This window comes from Nicotiana tomentosiformis, chromosome 6, assembly GCF_000390325.3.
Source record: "Nicotiana tomentosiformis chromosome 6, ASM39032v3, whole genome shotgun sequence".
Classification (NCBI taxonomy): domain Eukaryota; kingdom Viridiplantae; phylum Streptophyta; class Magnoliopsida; order Solanales; family Solanaceae; genus Nicotiana; species Nicotiana tomentosiformis.
Window position 1 is genome coordinate 9,742,872 of NC_090817.1, and position 7,535 is coordinate 9,750,406.

Consider the following 7,535-nt stretch of genomic DNA (forward strand, 5'->3'; position numbering starts at 1 on the left):
TAATATATTATTTATATAATATTTGAAAGAAAATTCTTATTGAGATAGTGTACACGCGCATAAGACTAATCTAGATAAACAAATAAATGAACAAAAATTTGAAGGTCGTTTTACCAAGTGGAAGTACCCCCTTAATTAAAATACAAAGATAATTTACTTCTTTTTTACTCTAATTTGAGGACGTTAAGAAAATAATTAATAGTGGTGCGCCCTACTCTACTATGAAAATAAGTTCAAGTTATATGCACTAACGATGTAAAATATATTTACATATTATACAGTCTATAAGTTACTTCTTTTGTCCATACCTTCTTATCTCTTAATCAGAGTCAAACAAATAGGGAACTAGGGGTGTTCATGGATCGGGTTGGTTCGATTTTTATCAAAACCAAACCAAACCAACTATATCGGTTTGGATTGGTTCGGTTTTGTTCGGTTTTTCGGATTTTCGGGTTTTTTGTTACTAAAATATTATTTCAATCTTACTTTGTTAAATATTTAATAAACAAATATATATTTAGTAAAAATATAAAAAAATTGACAAACATATTATCGATTAAAATATTCTTATGTGAGAATTTTATTAGTAACACATAATAATTATTTTTTTAGTTGTCTGACAATAATTTTTCGTTGATGTACACTTTCAGGTTAACCGAATTTAGTAATTAAACATAAAAATCAATATGATATATAAATATTAATAATCACTTCACATTCGAAAAAGATATAAGTATATAACAGATCTTAACATATGATATAAATATGGAAGAACAAAGAGATAGACACATTTCAGTAACATTTGATAAGAAAGTGATCATACAACCCAGTATTTAAGGTCAATAAATATGGAGCACTTCATATTCTATTAAAATTTATATCCCGCAAGAGAATGCCAAATATTTCTAGACACTTTTTTAAAGAAAATTCTATATAAAATCTTTAAAGTATATATAAAAATTACATCTAAAAAAATAACTATTAATATGATACATAAATATTAATAATCACTTCACATTCGAAAAAGATATAAGAATGTAATAGATCTTAACATATGATATGAATATGAAAAAACAAAGAGATAGACGCATTTTAGTAACACTTGATAAGAAATTGATCATACAACCCATTATTTAAGGTCAATAAATATGGAGCACTTCATATTATATTAAAATTTATATCCCACAAGAGAATCCCATATATTTCTAGACATTTTTTTTATAGAAATTTCAATATAAAATCTTAAAAGTATATATAAAAATTATATATTTATATGTCGAGTTGGTTCGGATTTTTTACTCAATACCAAACCAAATCAAACCAAACCAAGTCGGGTTTTGAATCGGTTTGGTTTGACTTTTCGGTTTGGTGCGGTTTTGGGGGAAAGTGCACTGTTACCCACTAATTAGAGATGTATTTACTCATTAGTCACAGTTTAAAATGTATTTACTTTTTAGCCAGTGCATAATAATTTTTTACCCGCCCAGACAAAAATACCTTTGTGCTAATATTAAGGACATCATGTCCTTAACTTCATATGTTCAGTGTAAATGTTAAGGACACGACGTCCTTAACTTCATGTGTGTAGTGTAAATGTTAAGGACATAATGTCCTTAACTTGTATTTGCACCTTCTGTTGTTAAACTTTAGGACCTCATGTCCTTAACTTCATATGTGTAGTGCAAATATTAAGGATACGACATCCTTAACTTCATGTGTGCAGTGTAAATATTAAGGACATAGTGTCCTTAACTTTATGAGTGTTGGGTAAATATTAAGGACATGAAGTCCTTAACTTCATAAATACTGTGTAAATATTAAGGACAAAGTGTCTTGTATTTGAACATTTCGTTGTTAAACTTTAGGACATCATGTCCTTAACTTCATATGTTCAGTGTAAATGTTAAGGACATAATGTCGTTAACTTGTATTTGCACCTTCTGTTGTTAAACTTTAGGACCCCATGTCCTTAACTTAATATGTATAGTGCAAATGTTAAGGACATAGTGTCTTTAACTTTATGAGTGTTGTGTAAATATTAAGGGCATGATGTCCTTAACTTCATAAATACTGTGTAAATATTAAGGACAACGTGTCTTGTATTTGCATCTTCAATTGTTAAACTTTAGGATATCATGTCCTTAACTTCATATGTTCAGTGTAAATGATAAGGACACGACGTCCTTAACTTCGTGTGTGTTGTGTAAATATGGACATGATGTCCTTAACTTCATAAATACTATGTAAATATTAAAGACAAAGTGTCTTGTATTAGCACATTCGGTTATTAAACTTTAGAAAATCATGTCCTTAATTTCAAATGTTCAGTATAAATGTTAAGGACACGACGTCCTTAACTTCTTGTGTGCAGTATAAATGTTAAGGACATAAAGTCCTTAACTTGTATTTGCACATTCTGTTGTTAAACTTTAGGACCTCATGTCCTTAACTTCATATGTGTAGTGTAAATGTTAAGGACATGGTTTCCTTAACTTCATGTGTGCAGTGTAAATGTTAAGGACATAGTGTCCTTAACTTTATGAGTGTTGTGTAAATATTAAGGACATTATGTCCTTAACTTCATAAATACTGTGTAAATATTAAGGACAAAGTGTCTTGTATTTGGACATTCCGTTGTTAAACTTTAGGACATCATGTCTTTAACTTCATATGTTCAGTGTAAATGTTAAGGACACGACATACTTAACTTCATGTATGCAGTGTAAATGTTAAGGACATAATGTCCTTAACTTGTATTTGCACCTTATGTTGTTAAACTTTAGGATCTCATGTCCTTAACTTCATATGTATAGTGTAAATGTTAAGGACATAGTGTCCTTAACTTAATGAGTGTTGTGTAAATATTAAGGACATGATGTCCTTAACTTCATAAATACTATGTAAATATTAAGGATAAAGTGTCTTGTATTTGCACATTCCGTTGTTAAAATTTAGGACATCATGTCCTTAACTTCATATGTTCAGTGTAAATGTTAAGGACACGACGTCCTTAACTTCATATGTGCAGTGTAAATGTTAAGGACATAATGTCCTTAACTTGTATTTGCACCTTCTGTTGTTAAACATTAGGATCTCATGTCCTTAACTTCATATGTATAGTGTAAATGTTAAGGACATAGTGTCCTTAACTTTATTAGTGTTGTGTAAATATTAAGAACATGATGCCCTTAACTTTATAAATACAGTGTAAATATTAAGGACAAAGTGTCTTGTATTTGCACATTCCGTTGTTAAACTTTAGGACATCATGTCCTTAACTTCATATATTCAGTGTAAATGTTAAGGACATGACGTCCTTAACTTCATGTGTGCAGTGTAAATGTTAAGGACATAATGTCCTTAACTTGTATTTGCACCTTCTGTTGTTAAACTTTAGGATCTCATGTCCTTAACTTCATATGTATAGTGTAAATGTTAAGGACACAGTGTCCTTAACTTTATAAGTGTTGTGTAAGCATTAAGGACATGAGGTCCTTAACTTCATAAATACTGTGTAAATATTAAGGACAAAGTGTCTTGTATTTGCACCTTCCATTTTTAAACTTTAGGACATCATGTCCTTAACTTCATATTTTCAGTGTAAATGTTAAGGACACGACGTCCTTAACTTCATGTGTGTAGTGTAAATGTTAAGGACATAATGTCATTAACTTGTATTTGCACCTTCTGTTGTTAAACTTTAGGACCACATGCCCTTAACTTCATATGTGTAGTGTAAATGTTAAGGACATGGTGTCCTTAACTTCATGTGTGCTGTGTAAATGGTAAGGACATAGTGTCGTTAACTTTATGAGTGTTGTGTAAATATTAAGGACATGATGTCCTTAACTTCATAAATACTATGTAAATATTAAGGACACTATGTCCTTAACTTGTATTTGCACCTTCTGTTGTTAAACTTTAGGACCTCATGTCCTTAACTTCATATGTGCAGTGTAAATATTAAGGACATAGTGTCCTTAACTTTATGAGTGTTGTGTAAATATTAAGGACATGATATCCTTAACTTCATAAATACTGTATAAATATTAAGGACAAAGTGTCTTGTATTTGCACCTTCAATTGTTAAACTTTTGGATATCATATCCTTAACTTCATATGTTCAGTGTAAATGTTAAGGACACGACGTCCTTAACTTCATGTGTACTGTGTAAATATTAAGGACGTGATGTCCTTAACTTGTATTTTCACCTTCTGTTGTTAAACTTTAGGATCTCATGTCCTTAACTTCATATGTATAGTGTAAATGTTAAGGACATAGTGTCCTTAACTTTATGAATGTTGTGTAAATATTAAGGACATGATGTCCTTAACTTCATAAATACTATGTAAATATTAAGGACAAAGTGTCATGAATTTGCACATTTCGTTGTTAAACTTTAGGACATCATGTCCTTAATTGCAAATGTTCAGTGTAAATGTTAAGGACACGACGTCCTTAACTTCATGTGTGCAGTGTAAATGTTAAGAATATAATGTCCTTAACTTATATTTGCACCTTCTGTTGTTAAACTTTAGGACCTCATGTCCTTAACTTCATATGTGTAGTGTAAATGTTAATGACAAGGTGTCCTTAACTTCATGTGTGCAGTGTAAATGTTAAGGACATAGTGTCCTTAACTTTATAAGTATTGTGTAAATATTAAGGACATGATGCCCTTAACTTCATAAATACTGTGTAAATATTAAGGACAAAGTGTCTTGTATTTGCACATTCCGTTGCTAAAATTTAGGACGTCATGTCCTTAACTTCATATGTTCAGTGTAAATATTAAGGAAATGACGTCCTTAACTTCATGTGTGCAGTGTAAATCTTAAGGACATAATATCCTTAACTTGTATTTGCACCTTCTGTTGTTATACTTTAGGACCTCATGTCCTTAACTTCATATGTATAGTGTAAATGTTAAGGGCATGGTGTCCTCAACTTCATGTGTGCAGTGTAAATGTTAAGGACATAGTATCCTTAACTTTATAAGTGTTGTGTAAATATTAAAGACAAAGTGTCTTGTATTTGCACCGTACGTTGTTAAACTTTAGGACATCATGTCCTTAACTTCATATGTTCAGTGTAAATGTTGAGGACACGACGTCTTTAACTTCATGTGTATAGTGTAAATGTTAAGGACATAATATCGTTAACTTGTATTTGCACCTTCTAAATTTAAATTTTTGGACCTCATGTCCTTCACTTCATATGTGTAGTGTAAATGTTAAGGACATGGTGTCTTTAACTTCATGTGTGCAGTGTAAATGTTAAAAATATAGTGTCCTTATATCTATGAGTGTTGTGTAAATATTAAGGACATGATGCCCTTAACTTCATAGATACTGTGTAAATATTAAAGACAAAGTGTCTTGTATTTGTACATTGCGTTGTGAAACTTTAGGACATCATGTCCTTAATTTCATATGTTCAGTGTAAATGTTAAGGACATGACGTCCTTAACTTCATGTGTGTAGTGTAAATGTTAAGGACATAATGTCCTTAACTTGTAATTGCACCTTCTTTTGTTAAACTTTAGGACCTCATGTCCTTAACTTCATATGTGTAGTGTAAATGTTAAGGACATGGTGTCCTTAACTTTATGAGTGTTGTGTAAATATTAAGGACATGATGTCCTTAACTTTATAAATACTGTGTAAATATTAAGGACAAAGTGTCTTGTATTTGCACATTTCGTTGTTAAACTTTAGGACATCATGTCCTTAACTTCAGATGTTCAGTGTAAATGTTAAGGACACGACGTCCTTAACTTCAAGTGTGTAGTGTAAATGTTAAGGACATAATGTCCTTAACTTGTATTTGCACATTCTGTTGTTAAACTTTAGGATCTCATGTCCTTAACTTCATATGTATAGTGTAAATGTTAAGGACATAGTGTCCTTAACTTTATGAGTGTTGTGTAAATATTAAGGACATGGTGTCCTTAACTTCATAAATACTGTGTAAATATTAAGGACAAAGTGTCTTGTATTTGCACCTTCCGTTATTAAACTTTAGGACATCATGTTCTTAACTTCATATGTTCAGTGTAAATGTTAAGGACACGACGTCCTTAACTTTATGTGTGTAGTGTAAATGTTAAGGACATAATGTCCTTAACTTGTATTTCCACCTTGTGTTGTTAAACTTCAGGACCTCGTGTCCTTAACTTCATATGTGTAATGTAAATGTTAAGGACATGGTGTCCTTACTTCATGTGTGCAGTGTAAATGTTAAGGACATATTGTCCTTAACTTTATGAGTGTTGTGTAAATATTAAGGACATGATGTCCTTAACTTTATAAATACTGTGTAAATATTAAGGACAAAGTGTCTTGTATTTGCACATTTCGTTGTTAAACTTTAGGACATCATGTCCTTAACTTCAGATGTTCAGTGTAAATGTTAAGGACACGACGTCCTTAACTTCAAGTGTGTAGTGTAAATGTTAAGGACATAATGTCCTTAACTTGTATTTGCACATTCTGTTGTTAAACTTTAGGATCTCATGTCCTTAACTTCATATGTATAGTGTAAATGTTAAGGACATAGTGTCCTTAACTTTATGAGTGTTGTGTAAATATTAAGGACATGGTGTCCTTAACTTCATAAATACTGTGTAAATATTAAGGACAAAGTGTCTTGTATTTGCACCTTCCGTTATTAAACTTTAGGACATCATGTTCTAAACTTCATATGTTCAGTGTAAATGTTAAGGACACGACGTCCTTAACTTCATGTGTGTAGTGTAAATGTTAAGGACATAATGTCCTTAACTTGTATTTGCACCTTGTGTTGTTAAACTTCAGGACCTCGTGTCCTTAACTTCATATGTGTAATGTAAATGTTAAGGACATGGTGTCCTTACTTCATGTGTGCAGTGTAAATATTAAGGACATATTGTCCTTAACTTTATGAGTGTTGTGTAAATATTAAGGACATGATGTCCTTAACTTTATAAATACTGTGTAAATATTAAGGACAAAGTGACTTGTATTTGCACATTTCGTTGTTAAACTTTAGGACATCATGTCCTTAACTTCAGATGTTCAGTGTAAATGTTAAGGATACGACGTACTTAACTTCAAGTGTGCAGTGTAAATGTTAAGGACATAATGTCCTTAACTTGTATTTGCACATTCTGTTGTTAAACTTTAGGATCTCATGTCCTTAACTTCATATGTATAGTGTAAATGTTAAGGACATAGTGTCCTTAACTTTATGAGTGTTATGTAAATATTAAAGACATTGTGTCCTTAAATTCATAAATACTGTGTAAATATTAAGGACAAAGTGTCTTGTATTTGCACCTTCCGTTATTAAACTTTAGGACATCATATTCTTAACTTCATATGTTCAGTGTAAATGTTAAGGACACGACGTCCTTAACTTCATGTGTGTAGTGTAAATGTTAAGGACATAATGTCCTTAACTTGTATTTGCACCTTATGTTGTTAAACTTCAGGACCTCGTGTCCTTAACTTCATATGTGTAATGTAAATGTTAAGGACATGGTGTCCTTACTTCA